The sequence below is a fragment of the Capra hircus genome, chromosome 3, assembly GCF_001704415.2.
Source record: "Capra hircus breed San Clemente chromosome 3, ASM170441v1, whole genome shotgun sequence".
NCBI classification, from domain to species: Eukaryota; Metazoa; Chordata; class Mammalia; order Artiodactyla; family Bovidae; genus Capra; species Capra hircus.
In genome coordinates this window covers 988,723-1,008,901 of record NC_030810.1, presented here as the reverse complement: position 1 = coordinate 1,008,901, position 20,179 = coordinate 988,723, and the positions used below count along the sequence as shown (strand labels likewise).

The following is a 20,179-nucleotide window of genomic DNA, read 5'->3' as shown; positions in this document are numbered from 1 at the left end:
CGCATGATAAACGAGGTCCACATACAGCACCCAAGACCCGCCTCAGCAGACTGATGCATGTTAAAAACAGCAAAACACAAGCAGAGTGCACTCGAGCAACAGGAGAGGCTGTTGCTCACAGTCCTGGTGTCGTAAACAACGCACTATGCTAATCAGCTCACAGGAAGCGTGGCAGGAAGAGGGAGAGAGGCGTCGACGGTGCAGACAAGCTGGCCGTCCCGGAGGGGAGCTAAACGGAGCAGACAGGCCAGGGCACAGGGACTCCAGCATCGGGGGCACGGGCGGGGCTGCTCCTCAGGGAGAGCCCCCCAGTCCCCACGGAGCCCGATGCCGCGTCCGCAGCGTGTCACTTTGGTAATATTTTAGGAACAAACAGGAGAGAAAAGCCAGAAAGGAAACTGAGGTTTTGAGACCCACAGTGAGACCCGGCTGGGGGCCAACGCCTGAGGAAGGAGGGTGGGGGCACGGCCAGGGTCGGCCGCCACCCGGGTGTGAATGCGAAGCTGGCCGTCACGTCCACTTGCGGGTCACACTCACACGGAGCAGGCAGTCCTCCCAGGGACGCGGGCCCCGAGCAGGCTCCTAGCTAGGTCTGTGCCAGCTCGACAGGGCTGACCCACCCTGGGCTGGAAGCCCACAGGCAGGAGGTGAGTAGACGGAGCAGCGCCCGAGACTCGGATGAGGTGGGAGGGCAGGCAGGAGGGGCTTGGTTTCCAGGCTGAAAAGGTGGGAACACGGGCAGAAGCAAGGCCTGTATGTGGCAGGGGGCCCACCTGACGCCCCACCCTTCCCCTTTGGGAGGGTGGCCCACGGGCATCCACTGTCCACACGACACGGGGCAGCTCCCAGACTCCCAGGAGGGGGCCCTGGGGCAGGGCAGGACCTGCACACAGAGCACCTGCTTTCCCCCGCCCCTCCCCCTCCCAGGGGGCGCCTGGAGACCAGCAAGGACAAGTGAGCTCTGTCCAGTCAGCGGGCTGAGTCCCACTCCCCTCCACGCCACAGTCAGGGTGGGGGTATGTCCAAGGGGAGCGACCCGGAGCCCTGAAAGGCCAGGAGATGGGGGTGTGGTGAGGTGTCACCCCCAGTTCCAAGGCGGCGCCACACGGGGCCGAGTGTCCCTGAGGACAGCAGCCTAGTCACTAGCACGGGGCCAGCTCGTGACGCTGGGCATGAAGAGCCTCAGCCCCACCTGGCAGAAAGGCAAAATCCATGGGAACCAAGTGTGCCCCAAGGCGCCTCTGCAGAGCTGTTTCACCTCCTCCCGAGCTCCTCCAGCCCCGACAGTGCCCCTGCCCCGGAAGCCCCTGAGGGAGGCCAGTGCCCAGAGCTGCCCCCAGGCAGCCTCAGCAGCACAGAAGGAAGAGGGTCGGGCAGACACGGGCCATCAGGGACCACAGGGGGCCGGTCCTAGGGGACTCAGCCCAGCCGGGAACCTCCCTGGGACTCCTCCCCAGAGCCCGAGTCCAGCCGCCAGCCCGCATGAGAGCCAGCACGAGTCCTCACCTGCGATGGGGGCAGTGACCGGCTGGGCTCTCTGCAAGTGAAAACGACCCCCGCATGGCCGGCCTTTAAGTCACCAACAGGGCAAGGGCGTTCACAGCAGGCTGTCCGTGCGCACCCTCCCCAGGGCTCCCGCCAGCAGCCACGACTTGGTGTGGTCTCCAAACCAGTAGGAAAGGGGGCGATTTACTCAGCAAACCAAAAGGGTGGAGTCAACTGCCCTAACCAACAGGACAGAAGTCTGCACAATGCCGCCTGTCCTAACTTGCGTAGATCCGGGGGTCGAGCCCCGAGGCCACGCCCAGGGTGGAATCACGCACGCCACAGCAATTCGGCGCAGGCCTGGGGTCAGGGCACGTCCCGGTCCTGCCTTTATCTCAGCTGTGTGACTCAGCCCCTGGGCCTCGGTTTACCCATCTGCACCATGACCAGGTTGAGGAGGTTGACCCCAAAGTGATTCCACTCTGGGGTCCCGGACCTCCAGGGAGAGTGACTTCCCCAGGGCTGCAGGGAGAGGCCATGGCCAAGTCACTTGGAATAAGCCAAATGGGGAACAGCTTCCCTAGTGGGGAAAAAAATGCGTGATTTTTCATGCATTATTAAAACAAAATGTAGGTAAATCACTTAGCACAAGGCCTGGCGTATGGCAGGAATGAAACAGAAAGCTGATAAAAATTTCTAGCAAGTAGGAGCTTTTCCTTCCCCAGGGCTGCGGGGCAGCAGCCATCGCTGCTCCCCCATGGGGATTTGGGGCTGAGGAGGGGCTCCCGGCAAAGGGGAGGGGCAGGCTAAGGAAGGCGAGCTACCGGTCACGGCAACGGCTGGGAGCTCCAGGAAACAGGCAGCCCGGAGTTCTGGGGGATCCTCCTCGTCGCTGCTGTTCAGCTGTTCAGTTGCCAGGGCTCCCCTACTACTGTCTGAAATGAACCTGATGCCCATTAAGTCCTGAGCCTCCTGTCACCAGAGGCATCCAAGTGGAGCAGAAGCCTGGGGTCTCTTTCAGACCCTCCCACTCTGAGGGCCCGTGACGCCTCCGCTTCTGAAAACATCTGCTTCAGCCTCCCCTGTAATCATCACCTTCTGGACAGTCTGACCAAGAGACCCCCTTCCAGGATGGGGGGGCACCTCTGTGCACGGACCCAGGACCAAGAGCAGGAGGGGCTGCAGAGACCCAGGTGAGACCCAGAGAGAGACTCTCCTCTCTCTACAGACAGGGGAGGGCATGGGCAGGGCTGGGGTCAATCCTGCAAACTCCCAGGGCCAGCTCCTTGGTGCCCCAGGACTCCCCAGAACAGGCTGGACAGGAGCAGGACTGTCCTCTCAGGTGACATAGCTCATCCAAGGCTACAAGGAGACGAGAGAGTACCAGGCTGGCCAACAACCAAAGCCAAAAGCTCGGGACATGAGTGAAAGCCCAGAGGGTGGGGGCCAAATTCGGGGGCTGGACTCACGCCAGCTCCACCCCACAACCCCTTCCAGCCACCTGCGTGCCTCCATTCACACACCACGGATGTTTCTTCAACACTCTCACCTTCTTACGTCCATGGATGGCCATCCAACGTGGACTGGAGGGTGCACCTCTCTGAGAATGCATGTTGCCTTATGCAGGAAAATCTCTGCACTTTTGAAACTGAGAAAAGTCTTAGGACATTCTGGGTGGAGTGGGAAGAGTACAACAGGTGGTGAATTCCTAGTGAGAATGCAAACTAGGATGAGGACTCTAATACACCTTCAGCAAGAGGCCCTATACCTTAAACATCAAGGCTGGGCCCTTTGGATATGTGATCCCAAGTCCTAAAACAGGTGATAATTAGAAACAAAGAAAATATTTATGAAAGACGTTCAATTTGATAATGCAAAATTTTCAGTTCTCCCCAGATTTAGCTATATTCATTCAGTGCAATTCCAATAAGCAAAATATTCCAAAAGGATTTTCAGTGAAATCTGGCAAGAGTGTGGAAGAGAGTTTTGAAAAAGAAGAGGGGAGCACGCCCTACCAGCTATCGCATCTACTCTGAAGCTGCAGTCGTTCCCAAAGTCTAGTGGTGACGTGAGAAGAGAGGAAAGTGGAAACGTGGAGCTGGGCCAAAATCCACCAGTGATAAAGCAGCATCGCAGGATGGGATAAGGTCGGTATTGGACAACTGGCTAAAGAAAGAAGAGCTAGACCTTCGTCTGGGAAAGCATTTACAAGAACACACAGGAGGCTCTGCTCATGGCCCTGGGGGGAGACCCGTGCAGCAGACAGGAAAAACAAAGGAGGGCCTGTGCATCCAGGTGCGGGACGCGGGAGGAAGACGCTGGTTCCCTCCTCCCCCCAGGTGGGGGAGCAGGAGGAAGACGCTGGTTCCCCCCAGGTGGGGGAGCAGGAGGAAGACGCCGGTTCCCTCCAGGTTGGGGGACGCAGGAGGAAGACGCTGGTTCCCTCCTCCCCCCAGGTGGGGGAGCAGGAGGAAGACGCTGGTTCCCTCCTCCCCCCAGGTGGGGGAGCAAGAGGAAGATGCTGGTTTCCTCCTCCTCCCCCGCCCTGCCGCTGCCCACCCCAGCGTTCACAATGGGAGGAGCCACACACTGTTTTTAAATCTGCTTGAAGGAATCTAAGAGCTACAGAAGCCACACAGACTGGCGGGCGGAGATTCCAGGGATGGGGCTGCTGTGGGGCAGGGGACGACTTCCCCAGCACATTCCCCCCCAGCGCTTTGCATTCCAGTCACAGGCACGAGGCTGGGAGTCCGGAGTCTTCCCACGCAGAGAGCCGTTGCTGAGGGATGGAGAACCTGCAGAGCTTTTAGGTTGAGAAAAACAACACTTAAGAGGCCAAGATCCCAGGAGAAAGAAGCAGAGACTTAAATGGAACAAATGGTTAGTTCTCCCCTTAAGACACTTGCCAAACTCCAAAGGCAGGAAGGGCGGAAGTTTCGAACTCAAGCAGAAAGCCTCTGGAAATCAATGAGAATTATCCCATGGTCTCAGGTGCCAAGGAGACAGAGGTCAGAGTTCAGGTGCCCTGGGAGAAGGGGCCTCAGCAACCACACCAGGACCTGATCTGAAAATCCTGACAGGCACAGACTGTACAAGGAGGGCAGAACCACAGGTAGGATTGTTGCTGTTCTTCAGTTGCTAACTCTTGTCCGACTCCTTGAGACCCACGGACTGCAACATGCCACGCTCCTCTGTCCTCCACCGTTTTCTGAAGCTTGCTCAAATTCATGCCATTGAGCCAGTGATGCCACACAACCATCTCATCCTCTGTCCTCCCCTTCTCCTCCCGCCTTCAATCTGTCCTGACATCAGGGTCTTTTCCAATGAGTTGGCTCTTCGCATCAGGTGGCCAAAGGACTGGAGCTTCAGCTTCAGCAACAGTCCTTCCAATGAAGATTCAGGGTTGATTTTCTTTAGGATTGACTGGTTGGATCCCTTTGCAGTCCAGGGGACTCTCAAGAGTCTTGTCCAGCACCACAGTTAGGAAGCATCAATTCTTCAGTGCTCAGCCTTCTTTATGGTCCAACTCTCACCTCCCTACATGAGTACTGGAGAAACCATAGCTTTGACTTGACAGACCTTTGTCGGCAAAGTAATGTCTCTGCTTTTCAATACGCTGTCTAGGTTGGTTATAGCTTTTCTTTCAAGGAGCAAGTGTCTTTTAATTTCGTGGCTGCAGCCACCATCCTCAATGGTATTTTGGAGCCCAAGAAAATAAAATCTGTCACTGTTTCCACTTTTTCTCCATTTATTTGCTATTAAGTGATGGGACCAGATGCCACGATCATAGTTTCTTGACTGTTGAGTTTTAAGCCAACTTTTTCACTCTCTTCTTCCACCCTCATCAAGAGGCTCTTTAGTTCCTCTTCACTTTCTGCCATGAGTGGTGTCATCTGCATATCTGAGGTTGTTGATGTTTCTCCTGGCAATCTTGATTCCAGCTTGTGATTCATTCAGCCTGGTATTTCCTGTGATGTACTCTGCATAGAAATTAAATTAGCAAGGTGACAATATACAGCCTTGACGTACTCCTTTCCCAACTGAGAACCAGTCCATTGTTCCATGACCGGTTCTGATTGTTGCTTCTTGACCTGCATACAGGTTTCTCAGGAGGCAGGTAAGGTGGTCTGGTATTCCCATCTCTTTAAGAATTTTCCAGATTTGTTGTGTTCCACACAGTCAAAGACTTCAGTGTAGTCAATAAAGCAGAAATAGATGTTTTCCTAAAATTCCCTTGCTTTTCCTATGAACCATAGGATATTGGTAATTTGATCTCTGGTTCCTCTGCCTTTTCTAAATCCAGCTTGTACATCTGGAATTTCTCAGTTCAAGAACTGCTGAAGCCTAGCTTGAAGGATTTTGAGCATTACCTTGCTAGCATATGAAATGAGCACAATTGTACAGTAGTTTGAATATTCTTTGGCATTGCCTTTCTTTGAGATTGGAATGAAAACTGACCTTTTCCAGTCCCATGGCCATTGCTGAGTTTTCCATATTTGCTGGCATATTGAGTGCAGCACTTTCACAGCATCATCTTTTAGGATTTGAAATACCTCAGCTGGAATTTCATCACCTCCACTAGCTTTGTTTGTAGTAATGCTTCCTGAGGCCCACTTGACTTACACTCCAGGATGTCTGACTCTAGGTGAGTGATCACACCATCGTGATTATCTGGGTCATGAAGATCTTGTTTGTACAGTTCTTCTGTGTATTGTTGCCACCTCTTCTTATCTTCTGCTTCTGTTAGGTCCATCCCATTTCTGTCCTTTATTGAGCCCACCTTTGCATGAAATGTTCCCTTGGTATCTCCAATTTTCTTGAAGAGGTCTACTATAGTTTTTCCCATTCTATTGTTTTCCTCTCTCTCTCTCTTTTTTTTTTTTTTTTGCATTGTTCACTTAAGAAGGCTTTCTTATCTCTCCTTGGTTATTCTCTGGAACTCTGCATTCAGTTGGGTATATCTTTCCCTTTTCTCCTTTGCATTTGCTTCTCTTCTTTTCTCAACTATTTGTAAGGCCTCCTCAGACAACATTTTGCCTTCTTACATTTCTTTTTCTTTGGGATAGTTTTGGTCACTGCCTCCTGTAAAATGTGGCTAACCTCCGTCCATAGTTCTTCCTAGTTTACCTCTAAACAGCATATTAAAAAGCAGAGACATCCCTTTGCTGACAAAGTTCTATGTAGCCAAAGCTATGGTTTTTTCCAGTAGTCATGTACAGATGTGAGAGCTGAACCAACCATAAAGAAGGCTGAGCACCGAAGAATTGACGCTTTTGAACTGTGGTGCTGGAGAAGACCCTTGAGAGTCCCTTGGACTGCAAGGAGATCAAACCAATCAATCCTAAGAGAAATCAACCTTGAATATTCATTAGAAGGACTGATATTGAAGCTAAAGCTCCAATGTTTCAGCACCTGATGAGAGGAACTGACTCACTGGAAGACTCTGATGCTGGGAAAGATTGAAGGCAAAAGGGGAAGGGGGTAGTAGAGGATAAGATGGTTAGATCGTATCAGTGACTCAATGGACATGAATCTGGGCAAACTCAGGAGATGGTGGAGGACAGGGGAGCCTTCTGTGCTGCAGTCCATGGGGTCACAAAGAGTCAGACACGACTTAGTGACTGAACAACAACAGTTATTTCACTGGCATTTCAGGAGGGAGAGAAGATAAACTAGAAATGACGAACCAAACACTAAATTCTATATAATTCTATTTATATAACTTCTAAAACAGGCCAAAAATGAGCAGAATAAGCACGTTATTTAGCAGTACAGAGCTAAATAGCAACAGTAACGACAAAACAGCTAGAGGGAGCTGAAAGTGGTTGGGCACAGAGAGCAGAAACTGCTGATTTTCAAAATGAATCTTGTAGATATATTTGATTCTTCTAAATGACATTCATATTTAACCTAAAAATTATTTTTAAATTAATTATCAAGTGGTTCAGGGAAAGTGGGAGAGATAGAAAGCTAGCTCACCTTGATTGGCAAGTGCCATGTGCGTGAAAACAAAAATCGGTTTTGCTCATTAAGATTATGGGCGGAAAGGTAAATGAAAGACTCCCATATCTGGCAGCACGACGGATGAGATATCCTCCCATCAGAAATCACCATGAAATTTGGGATATACAACAAGCATCAGGATAAAAGAAGGGAATTCTGGAAAAGGGGAGAAAGGAAAGGAGCTGAAACGAAAGTGGGGAGCCCATTCCACCAGCCCACCCAGGAGGAAAATGCAGCAGAAAGGCAGAGAAGTGGGTTTCACCTGCTGAGTGGGGGATGGGAGGCGTGACCTCAAAGACAAGCAGTCAGAAGTGGCACCAAGCGTCACAAAAATCTGGATCCTCTGGAAGCTGGGGAAAGCCACCGGCCATCAAAGGGACGTGGGAATTGGTCTGAATGGCCCTCAGCTCCTGTGGTGAGAAAGCCAGTGCTTCTGAGAATTTGAGGCCACAGGCCTGACCTCACACAGGTTTGGGTCTAAAATTCACAAAGCATATGTGATCAGGGAAGCCCAAGGTTGAGACATTAGCTCAGAGTAGTCTCAGGTGTTTGCACCCAAAGTATCTCACAAAAGCAGACACAGACCCTCCATGAGAAGAGCTTCCTCCCTAGGCTCCCCAATATTCCCAGAGATGAAGATCAGCTAAATGGGTGCTCACGGTGACACACCACCCAACACCTGAGATGAAATTCACCACGAGAGTCAGGGGGAAAATGTAAAGAAAACATTAGATCCTCAAGGACCTCAGAGGTTGCAGGTGTCAGGCTCAGATTACAAAATAAGTGTGCTTAAAATGCTTACAGAAATAAGGAGGAATGGAAAAGAATACAGTAAAATATGGGGGGTAAACCATGCAGAACTTTACAAAATGTAATCAGCAAATGAAATGGAGCTGAACAGGGAATTAAGGAACTGGAAAATGTCTGGAAAAAAATTACCCAGAATGGTCCCAAAGAGACAAAATGATGAAACCCGAAAACCAAGGTTAGGGGCCATGCCACATGGAACAATTCACTAAGCTATCATGGCAGGAGGTTTAATGCACCTCTCAGTAACTGCCAGACCAAGCAGACACACGGTTAACAAGGATGGGGACCATGAACTGATGGACACATGCGCGCTCTCTTGCCCTCAAAAATCAGAGAAACACATTCTTTTCTAAAACACAGGGAACATTTACAGTATTTTTACCATGCGGACTCTGTATCAAATGGACCATGTAATTTGAATACAATGAAATAAAAAAATCAATAAAAGATCATTAAAAATCCATATGTTAAGAAATTTTTAAGAATAAACTTCTTTTTTAAAAACGTTTCTGGCCCTGGCACGAGACATGCCAGATCTTAGTTTATCGGCCAGGAACCAAACCGGTGCCTTCCGCGGTGGGAGTGCCAAGTCTCAACCAGTGAACCGCCAGGAAGCCCCAGCATCCGAATAACCAACACACAAAAGAAACACCACTGCAGAGCTACCAATAAGCTCAGGCGTGAATGGTCACGAAGACGCTACCAGCAAAACTGACAGCAGCTCCACACCCAGCCATGACGGAGTTAGCAGGACCACCCTCAAGCTCCCACGGTAAACAACAGCTAGCCGACTGGGCAGAGCAGATGCAAATGGCTGCTTTCAGCGTGGCAGAAAGGCAGGAGACACATGGGCATGAGCCCTACCACCGCCAGCTCTGCCCAGAGGCGATTTACAGACCGCAGGCACGGGCAGGGGGCACTTGAGCAGCTCGGCAACACTGATGAGTTGAGCAGACGAAGGTCAGAGTTTGGGTAGGTGGCAGCAGCTGGAATATGTGGCTCAGCGTCTGGAAAGGAGAGCATTACCTGGTAACAGAGCTCCAGAAACCTGCTGGGGAGTCACTTGTCTCACCACTGTTGCTGTTTAGTCACTCAGTCTTATCTGACGGTTTGCGACCCCACGGACTGTAGGCTGCCAGGCTGCTCTGTCCATGGGATTTCCCAGGAGAGGGGTGCCATTTCCTTCTCCAGGGGATCTTTCCAACTCAGGGATTGAACCTGCATCTCCTGCATTGGCAGGCAGATTTATTGCCGCTGAGCCACGAGGGAAACGTGTAGACTACCAGTCCATGCCCAAGTGGTCCAAGCAAAGAAGACTGAATAATCCCCAAAGCCCCAAATCAGCAGACATCTGTGCTTCCCACCAGTCAAGATACAGTTCTTCTGATCCCTCCATCCCAGATTCCCAGCCACTCAGTAGAGACCCCAGATGAATCACGTTTATTGTGGGCTTAACTATCCCTGGAGTGACATCTACCCAAAAGTAATTGTAGAAAAGCTGAAAATCAGGCCTTGAAGGATCAAATAAGTCTTCAAACAATTGAACTGCCTAACAAAACAAAGCCAACATTCTTCATAGAAGAAAGCATAACTCAGATGCTCCACAATGTAGAAATGGCTCGAATTCAATTTTAAAAATGACTGCACACATGCCAAGTTGCAGAAGAAGATGATCTATAACTAGGAGAAAAGTTCAGTAGGAATTAAAGAAATAGATTCAAAAGTTAAAAATTCTAACCACCAAAAGAAAATCAGAAGACTCAGATACTTTTATAAGGGAGTTCTACCATACATACAAAAAAACCCCAGACTTTTCCAATCTTATACAAACTATGAAAAAGAACAAGAAAAAGAGAGGGAAACAGAAGGAGAAAGATTATATCCCTAACTCATTCACTGAGGCTAAAATGACCTTGGTATCAAATTAGATACAGAAAATTTAAGAAATTAAGATTTAGACCAGAAAGTTCAAAATCTAGCAAGAAAATAACAGAAAATAAAAAGGATAATGTGATAGGTTTATTTCAGGAATACCAGTATGGTGATATAATGGCTTAACATTAGGATAGCTATTAATAAAATTTACCACATGTCAGATTAAAGGGGAAAATAGGTCAAGTGAAGTTCTCCACAGATAACTGAAGAAGCACTCAATAATTTTCAAAACCCATTTATGATAAAAACTCTTGGCAATGCGAGGATAAAAGAAAACTTTAATCTTATAATGCGTGTGTGCTAAGTTGCTTTGGTTGTGTCTTACTATGCGGCCTCATGGACTGTAGCCCACCAGGCTCCTCTGTCCAAGGGATTCTCCAGGCGAGAACACTGGAGTGGGTTGACATGCCCTCCTCCAGGCGATCTTCCCGACCCAGGGATTGAACCTGGGCCTTCTTATTGGCAGGTGGGTCCTTCCCCACTGAGCCACTGGGGAAGCTGATCTCATGACACGTACCTACTAAAAATCTACCCAGATACCATCCTTAACGCTGAAATACTGGGGACGTTTTCTGTAAATTCAGGAACAAGTTCAGGATACCTACTATCACCACTTTTGTTTACCATTGTAGCAGAGGTTTTTGCCAGAGTGATAGGCAGGATAACAGTGGCAAAAGATGGGCTGGAATAGAATAAAACAAACTGTCATTATATGCAGACCATCTGCTTATCTACACAGAAATCAAGAGGATCCATAGACAAATTATTTGAATTAGTGGGAAGGGTCAGCAAAATTGCTAGGAACCAATCATGTTGGTATGCACTAGAGACAAAGAGTTTTAAAAGTATTTTTTAAGATACCATTTAAAGAAAACCCCAAAGTACAAAGTACGTTTATGGGAATAAATGTAACAAAGGATACATCATATAGTATAGAAAATCTAAATAAATGAAGAACTATAATCTGTTCATAAAAAAGAAATTTCAATATCTTAAAAATGTGTATTTTCACCCAAATGAATCAAAACATTCAGATGTAACTTCAGACAAAATCAGGTGGGTTTTTGTGTGTGTGTGAAACTGGACAGATTGCTCCTAAGAATTTCTAAATAGTAAGATACTACCAATAACAAGCTTGAAGAAACACAGAAGGTAGAGAGCATGTCTGATAACAAGACTTAATATAAAACTGAAGCAATTAACACAAGGTGGTTGGGACAAGTAAGTCACCACAACTGTAACAGAAGGGACACCAGAAACAGGCCTGCACACACAGCCTTCTAACATCAGATAAAGGAGGCTCTGCAGACTGATGAGAAGAAAAAGGGGCGCAGAGAAAACTGGTGTCATGGACTGAATTCCTGTGTCCCCCAAAAGTGCTATGTCGAAACCCTACCCTCCAGTGTGACAGCGTTCAGAGGCGGGGCACTTGGGAGCCTCGTGACCTTAGAAAGCTCCAAGGGGACTTGCTTCCTATCTCTGCTCCCAGCCCTGTGAAGACACAGAGTCAGCCGTCTGCAGCCCAGAAGAGGGCTCTCCCCAGAACCTGGCCATGCTGTACCCTGACCGCGCTGGTGCCCTGATCCTGGACTCCCAGCCTCTGAACTGTGAGAAAGTAGATTCTGCAGTTTGTAAGCCCCCCGTCTGTGCCGCTGTTCTCTTACAGAAGCCTGGACAGACTAAGACAACTGGCCAGTCATATGGAAAAATACACAGTGAGACTCCCTTTTATACCCAAACAGATTCCACGTGGACTGAAGGTCTAAATGTGAATAATACAGTTTCAGAAGAAAACAAAACGTGTTCCCTCCATGCTCACATTTAAGAAGGATTTCTAAGCCCATGGAAGATGCCAAAAGGAAAAGTCCAGGCATCAAAATACTATTAAAAGGAGAAGAGACGTCCACCCACGCAGCCATATAATCAACAAGGACTCACGAGCAGAACATGCAGAGAACAAAGTCAAAGAGACAAATGGAAAAAAATGGGCAAAAAGATATGAACAGGCAAGATATTTATTTTGCCTTACAGGACAAGATACTCAACCACAACAGTGAGTAAAAAAGTGTTGTTTAAAACCACATCCATCAGGTCAACATTAAAATGTCTGCAACCCCAGATGTTGTGAGGATAGAACAACCGGAACTTAGGGATCATGGGGGAAAAGTTTGTTGGTTCAACCACTTTCAGAACAACAGGGCAATTTCTAGTAAGGCTACAGACCCTGTGGCCAGCAGCTGCACAAGTGGAGATGTTGTGCATGAGCCCAGGAGGCAAGAGGGAGGGAACAGAGACACCTAATTGTCCCCAGACCAGAGACTGCTCAGCCACACAGAGCGCTGTCCAGACGTGAAAGTGGATGAAGCCTCCCGGGGAATCCGAAAACTCGATTCAGAGAGGAGCAGACAAACGTGCACGGTGAGGTCAGCCCACAGAGCCTCACGCCCTGGCGCACTGCTGAGAGCAGGGGAAACCACAGCGCTCCGAGAACGCTGACACTGAATTCAGGGTGGTGGGGACGCCCCAGGCCAGGGATCCAACCGACTGATGCTGAGGCCTCGGCGTGAAGCCCCAGCATGTCAGCACTGGGGACAGAGCCCTGCCTGCCTCTGTGGGCCCATCTGCAGGGCGGCTAGGACAGGCCCTCCTCCTCCCCCTCCCCGCCCCCCCCCCCCCGCCCCCGTGAGGATTAGGGGCGTGGGCCTCTGCGGCACAGCGGCTCTGAGGGGTGCATGGGCCCAGCGGGGGGCAGGAGTGGGGAGTGAGGCTGAAGAGGGGCCCTGGGTACAAGTCCGCCTGCAGAACCTCTACAGCAGTGGGGAGACTCTCACCCCCTCCCTGCCCCACCCACAGAGGCCCATGGCCACCAACACTTAGGGTGAACACAGCAGGTTCTCATCTGCAGAAATGGGAGAAAACACCCAGGAAGCACGGGGCCCTCCATGTGGGTGCGGCCCTCCAGATTCTGGCACTGGGGGCACAGCTTGGCTCACAGCTGCCATCCCTTCACCTAAAGCGAACCTGCTGGCAGCATCCCCACGCCCCCTGCAAGACGGTGGGAGCACATCCACTCCCCAGCAGGGCCCCTAAGATGAATGGGCCAAGGCCTACCACGTGCATGAGGGGAGTAACAGCTCCAGCATAAAATAAACCAGCAGAAAACAGGCCCTGTGAGAAAGAGAAAGCAACTCAACAAGCAATAAACCTCTCTAAACTTACTCAGAATGTTTCGAGAAGACACTGCATTTTCGAAACAAGAATAGGGTGCTACGAACTGGGAGCTCACAAAGACAAGGAAGATGGTCCTCTTAGTGAGAAACTGTAGATGCTGAAACACAAAACTCCCCCAGAGAACTCCAAAATGAAGTCCAAAAATTGTCCGGAAAATAGGACATAAAGCATAAAGGAGACAGAATGAGAGAAAACACCAGAATGTCAAAGACCAATGCATGAAAACAGAAAAAATGAAAGGGGAGAAGTGTGAACAGACGGAAGAACAAAGCCTGTCTTCCACTGCAAGGCCCCACTGAACACCAATAAACACAAAAACCCACACCGAACCTGTCCACTGGCTGGTCAGGAATCCACAGATGAAGAGAGGATGCTAAGACATCCAGGGAGGGAAGTCGAGTTGCTGACAAAGACTTCTCTTGAGCACCTGGATGCAGGTGGCGGTGACAAAGCCTTCAGCATGAGTTACTGACAAGGAGGGCCCCAGACGGAGCAGCGACCCAGTGAGAGGACAGAGCGAAGATGCTCTCAAGCAGCCAAGGACTCACCACCCTTTTCAGGAAGTCACCCAAGGATGTGCTCCAGCAAAAGCAACACAGGAAGCCAAGAAAGCAGCCACGCTGGGGCCCTTCAAACAGAACTCCAGCCCAGGGGATGCAGAGAGCAGCAGGAAGGAGGCGTTTCCGGGGCGAGGATGCCAGGAAAGAGGGCACTCAGCAGAAGAGAGGGAGTGACTGAGAAGCTGGGGGAGGGGAGGACAAAGGAGAAACCAGGGAGAGCTGCGCTCTGCGCTGACCGGCCTCCTGGGTGGGGGTGTGGAGGCTCCTGGGGGGAGGAGGACCAGGGAGGGACAAGCCGGGGAAGGGCTGCAGTCTGTGTGCGAGTGTGTGAGAGAGGGGGTGTGTGTCTGTGCACGCAAGTGTGTGTGTGTGAGGGCTGTGTCAGAGTGTGTGTGTGAGAGAGGGTGTGTGAGTGAGTGGGGGTGTCAGTGTGTGTGAGGGTGTGTGTGTGTAAGAGTGTGTGCACGAGTGTGTGTATCAGAAATGTCAGTGTGTATGAGAGAGGGGGTCTGTGTGTGTGTGAATGTGTACGTGTGGGGGTGTTTCTGTGAGAAAGAATGTGTATGTGGGGGAGAGAGTGTGTGTGTGTGTGTGTGAGGGGGTGTGTATGAGTGTGTATGTGTGAGGGGGTGTTTGTGTGAGAGAGAATTTGGGTGTGTGGAAGAGACTATGTGTGTGTGTGTATGTGAGACAGTGTGTGTGTGTATGTCTGAGTGTGTGTGTGTGAGGGAGTGTGTATGAGTGTGTATATGTGAGGGGGTGTTTCTGTGAGAAAGAATGTGTGTGGGGGGAGAGTGTGTGTGTATATGAGCAGGTATTCGTGAGAGTGTGTGAGACAGAATGTGAGTGTGAAGTGTGTGAGTGTGCGTGTGAGGGGTGTGTATGAGTGTGTATACGTGAGGGGGTGTTTGTGTGAGAGAGAATGTGGGTGTGTGGAAGAGTGTGTGTGTGTGTGAGTGCGACAGTGTGTGTGTGTTTATGTCTGAGTGTGTGTGTGTGAGGGGGTGTTTGTGTGAGAGAATGTGAGTGTGTGAGTGTGTGACCCTGTGAAAGCGACTGTATGTCTCCGGGTGGCCCTCCAGTCTGCCCAAGCGCGACGGGGAGCAGAGCGGTGAGTGAGAAAAGGCAGCCGCGCGCCGCCGGGCGCTCCCCAGCCCCCCAGGAGCCCTGACAGGGTAGGAGCAGCGGGGCTGCCGCCCCGCCCACCGGCGCCCTGTGGAGGCGGGGCGTGAGGCGGCCGGGGGCGGGGCGTGGAGTGGGCGGGGCCGGGCGGGGCGGGGCTCGGCCCAGAGCTGAGCCGGGATTAGGAGAGTAAATCCCAGGGATAGAGAGGAGCGGACGGTGTGTCCCGCTCCGTCCGGTGGCACCTACGAGGCTGCCAGGGGGCCGGGCAGGGGTGGGGAGCCAGCTCGGGTGGTGTGGGTAGGGGAGCCAAAGCTCGCAGAGGGGCTGGGGGAAACGCAGAGGGCTCAGGAGGCTCGGGCTCCTCTGACTGCTGACCTTGAGTGCGCCCTCCCCTCTCCAACGTCTCCAACACAGCGGCCCCCCTCACTGAGGCCCGGAGGCGCTAGGCTGGGGGCTCTGGGGGAGCCTTGGGGTCACCGATGGGCCAGAAGCCAGGGTCCTGGCGGTGCTCCGGAGTTCAAAGGCAAACGTGCTCGGGTAGCTGGGGCAGGAAGCACGGGCCTGCCAGTCACCCCATCTGCCATCTAGCCCTCCCCCCACCCTGGGCTGCCTCTGCGGGTGACGCCAGGTGGGAAGGGTCCCCTCAGCGAAGGGGACAGCCCAGCGGCCTGCCCGTGTCCCTGGGCACCCCAGCGCGGAGAGCCTGAGGGAGGGCATCGCCCTCAGAGTTCTCAGAGGGGCGCCTGGCTGTGGGTCCAGGAGGCACACTGGGTAGGCACGGGGAGCCCTTGCCTGTGGGCCTAAAAATACTGAGTGGAGAGCGCTCTGGGGAGCACCCGGGACTGGGCACGGGGGTGACCCCAGCCAGCCGCTCTCCATCCCAGCGGAGGCGGCCCAGGCCCCTCCAGCCTCGGAAGGGTCTCAGGCCTGAAGCACTAAAGGCCAGGGTGGGGTTCCCGGCCGCCAGGCAGCGGGACCTGCGCCCTGCTCACCCACCTTGGCTGGCCTCTTTGAGCTGAAGGGGCCTGCTCCTGAGGCTGGGCACCCCCATCTCCACCTCACACTCAGGTCTGTCCCCCCATTCCTGGTCCCTCCCCCAACCGCATCCCACCTCCGCAGGGCCCACTTCCCTGCTCTGCTTCCAAAGGATGCAGTCAGTCCTGGGTCAGCAGCAGTAAGACCCAGGGACTAAAGGGGGCCAAGGTCGGTGGGCGGGGCCCCTCTGCCCGGTGTGGCCGGTGTCACTCCCAGCTTGGCTGCACACCAGCCTCCACCTGGCTGTGTGTGGCCGGCCCCGCGGGAGGTCGCAGGAGGGCGGTCTGTGGGAGGACACGCAGGAGGGGCAGCGCCCGTGGCGGGCAGCCGCAAGCCCTCCTCAGGAGCCTGACTCCACACCCGACGCCCCGTCTCCCTGTGGACCACACCCCGCGGACAGCCCTCCGCCACCCTCAGCTCCAGGCCCAGCACGGGATGAGTTCCGAGTCCTCGCCCTGGCTGGGACCCGGCTCCTTCAGCAGCCTTCACAGCCCGGGAAGCAGACTGTCCCCGTTCACTCCATCTCCCAGTCGGTGGCCTCTTTGCAACGGTCAGCCCCAGAAAGTTCCTGAGCCTTGACCGCAGTCGAGCGCAGGCCTGAGACCTGACCCGGCCCGCAGCATCCTCCACCCTACACTGCAGACGCTGCAGGCGCCGCCCCCGCCTCGCTCCTGACCCCCGCGCCCCGCGGCCGCAGCCGGGGCGGGTGGCCAACCACACCTGCAAAATGGCCGCCGCAGGTACGGCCCCCGCCCCCACTCCAGACCCCAGCGGCTCGCTCAGGGGGATGGGCTCGCGTCCCGGTAAAGGCCCCCCTTACAGCCCGAGAGCGGGGCGGGGGGGGGGGGGAGGCGGAGGCGGCGGTGCTGCAGAAGCGCGCGGGGCGACTCCCCGGGGTTAGGACGCAGACGGCCGTGCGCGCACGGGCCTCCCCGCACCACCGCCTCCCCGCAGCCGCCGGGGCCAGCCAGCCCTTTGCCCTAACGGTCTTCTAGCCCAGCAACGCTGGCATCCCCGGGAGGGGCGGCCGCCTGGGGTGGGGTCCGCGGATCTCGGCGGGAGAGCCCCCATCCCCGGGAACGTGGGCGCGCATCGCGCCCGCGCCCGCGCCCGGCGGGCCCCATGACTCGGCATTCCCTCCTTCCCTCCCCCTCCCCGCCCTGCGGCCCGCGGTCCCCCCGCCCACCCAGCGCCGGGCGGACGGCTGACTCTCCCTCCCCTCCGGGATGCTGTCCGGGGCCCTCTCCGAGCGCGAGAGATGCCTGCTGGGTTTGCGGGAGAGCTAGGGAGGGAGGCGGCTTAAAGGACGAGCCAAAGGGGCTGCGCGGCGGCGCCCCTGTCACCCGAGCCCCCGCGCCCGGGGAGCGTCTCCAGCCGAGACGTCGCGGACCCGCAGCCCCCTCCCCTCCTGCCGCCGGGCCACACCTGTTACTGGGGCGCTGGCTGCATGGATGCAAGCTGTGTCCGCAGGGGGGCCCTCCCAAACTGTGAGGCTTTCTGGAAGGGAGAAGGGGTCTCTTGGGAGGAGAACGCGACGTGGGCTGAGCGCTGGGCAGTCCCGGCGGCGCGCACCAAGCCGGCGTCCACCCCTCCTGCCGCAGCCCCCGCCCGCCCGCCTGCTCGCCGGTTTTGCTCTCCGCTCCAACATCCGCCCTCCCCCACCGCGGGCACGAGGGCCTCTGCCTGCGCCCCGCCGCCCGGGACACCCTCCCCTCCGGCCGGGCCGCGCCAGCCGCGCCCCTCTCGGGTGCCCCTTCCGCCTTTCTCCCTTTTGCTCCATCCCTCCCCTCCCCCGCTGGTGCAGTCCCAGCCCGGGCCGCATCCCGGGTGTCGGCTCCAGCCCGGGCGAGTGGAAGATCGGGGAAGCTGAGAGGGTTTATCGAGATGCTGCCTGCGCCCTCCCCGCAGCGACCCCGTCCGCGCCAGACCAGCGTCCCCCTGCAGCCAGGGCCGCAACCAAACGGCCTCTCCAGAGGGCCGTGCCTCTCTGCGCAAGAAGGGCGGACACCCCTGAATTTGCCCCATTGTTCTCCGCAGGGACGGGGGAGGGTCGGGGGAAGGGAAGGGGCCGCGCCGAGGGCTCCGGGCGCAAGCTCCCCGCTCGGGGAGCGTTGGACGCAGGTGCGGGATGCGGCCCTGGAGGCCCGGCGAGCCGCGGCCCTACCTCTCCGGCGTCACTGGCGGCGGCCGCGCGGCATTAGCACCGGCAGGGGCGCGGGTCCCAAGCGAGCGCAGAGCGGCTGCTGCTCCCGGGCTGCACTGGGCGCTCTGACGGCGGCACCGCGTGACGGCTGCGGGCCCCCGGCCCGGCCCGCCCCGCGCCCCTCCCGCCGCGCTGGTTGGCTGCGCGCGGCGCCCGAGCCCCAGCCGCCAGCTGGTTTGTCGCGCGGGGAGAGGGACGGGCGTCGCGGCCGCCGCGGGGCCGGAGGGGGCTGGGGCCGGAGGGGGCTGGGGCCTGGGTGTGACATCACCGCTGACGGGCGGCGCCCTGGTGGGGAGGTGGGGGCCCGGCAGCGCGGCCGGGACGCTCCGCCCCCTCCTCTAGCGCTACCCCAGCTCACCGGGCAACCCCGAGGCCCCGCGACCATCCACCTGCATTTGCCAGCGTGCCCGCGCGCCTGGTCCTTCCCAGCTCGGCGCCGTTTCGCGTGAAACCACTAAATCCATACCTGCCCCACCCGCGATGCTGGCAGCACAAACGCGTCGACGATAAGAGACAAACTCGGGTGGGCTCCTCGCTCGGGGAGGGGAGTGGGGGTGTAGGGGGTGTGGGGACAAGGACTCCGAGGTGTAACAGGTGGGTTTTCGATCGCGCCTGGCGTTTGGCCAGAGCATCGCAGGCAGCTCTCAGCGCGGGGATGATGCAACCGGCTGGCCAGCGGGCCTGCAGCCTCTCCTCCCGGCATGCCTCGGGGGGAGACCCCCACCATCCTCTGGCCCCCACGCCCCCGTCCCCCACACCCTGTTTCTCCAGCTCAGCTCGTTGAGAGCAAGTCACTGGCGGCCCTCGGTCCACACCCGCAAACCCCAGCCTTCGTCAGCCCCCCAGCCGGAAAGCAGGTCACCAGGGACGGACTGGCATCTCTGCCTGCCACCGGCCTCCATCCGCAGCCCCACCGCTGGGCAGTTTTGACAAAGCCTCGGGCCAGCTCACCCACCGGAACTGCGGTGACGTCATGCCGCCCCTTCCCACGCAGCCCCTGGCGCCTGCACCCTTCATCCCCAGGGCCAAGCCTCTGCGGCGTCCAGCAGGTGCCAGGCGCTACCCCAAGGGTTTGCTCGGTTACCCATTTAATCCTCACCTGGCGCGTAAGGGAGATGCTTCGCCTCCACGTGCAGCGTCCGTGGGGGCCTGAGCCTTGAAAGAGGCAAGGGCGCAGGCACACACAACCATCCTACCCTCCAAAGCCCCAGAGAGCCTCTGTTTCCTGGAACTACCTGCCTAAAAGAGGAATTACTGTTCTTCCAAATTTTTGGTGGAAACAGCAGAACTCTGTGGCCCCGAGGAGGTGAATCTTTTATGCTCCCTTTGTTACATACTTATCCCTCTGGTCAAGTGCTCTATTTCTTGAGCTAAATCTGGCATGTTTCTAGGAATTAATTAATTAATCCATTTCACTGCGATTTTAGAATATTCTTATATCTACTGCTTTGAACCTTTAAACCATAGCTTTGTAACCCTTCTAAATTTCTGACCTTTTTAAAGCCACAGAGTTCCTCCTCCATCACTGCCTTAGCTGGGCCTCATGAAATCTGGATGAGCAGTGTTTTCATTTTCTTCAGATCTGAATATTTCTTTTAAAATATTTATTTATTTGGCTGCACCAGGTAAATTTGACAGGTTTAGAATGAAGGTCAAGGAGCAGCGTGAGGAACTCCGCCCATGGCAAAGGAGTCTTCCTTCTGGCTGGAGGTTGCTGCTCTTCTTCCTTCCTGCAGACAGGTTTTGAAATGATCAGACCCGTGTAACAGAAATGTCCACAGCATAACAAACT

The 20,179-nt window shown here is 54.7% G+C and overlaps 1 protein-coding gene across 1 annotated transcript in view; it reads right to left on the bottom strand.

Annotated features, from left to right (window-relative positions):
• KIF1A (kinesin family member 1A) overlaps positions 1 to 18,485 on the bottom strand; it is a 55,491-nt gene extending 37,006 nt beyond the window's left edge. The window contains exon 1 of the mRNA XM_018046471.1: positions 18,349 to 18,485. The gene's annotated coding sequence lies outside the window, so the exon portion shown is untranslated. The remainder of the gene's footprint in view (positions 1 to 18,348) is intronic.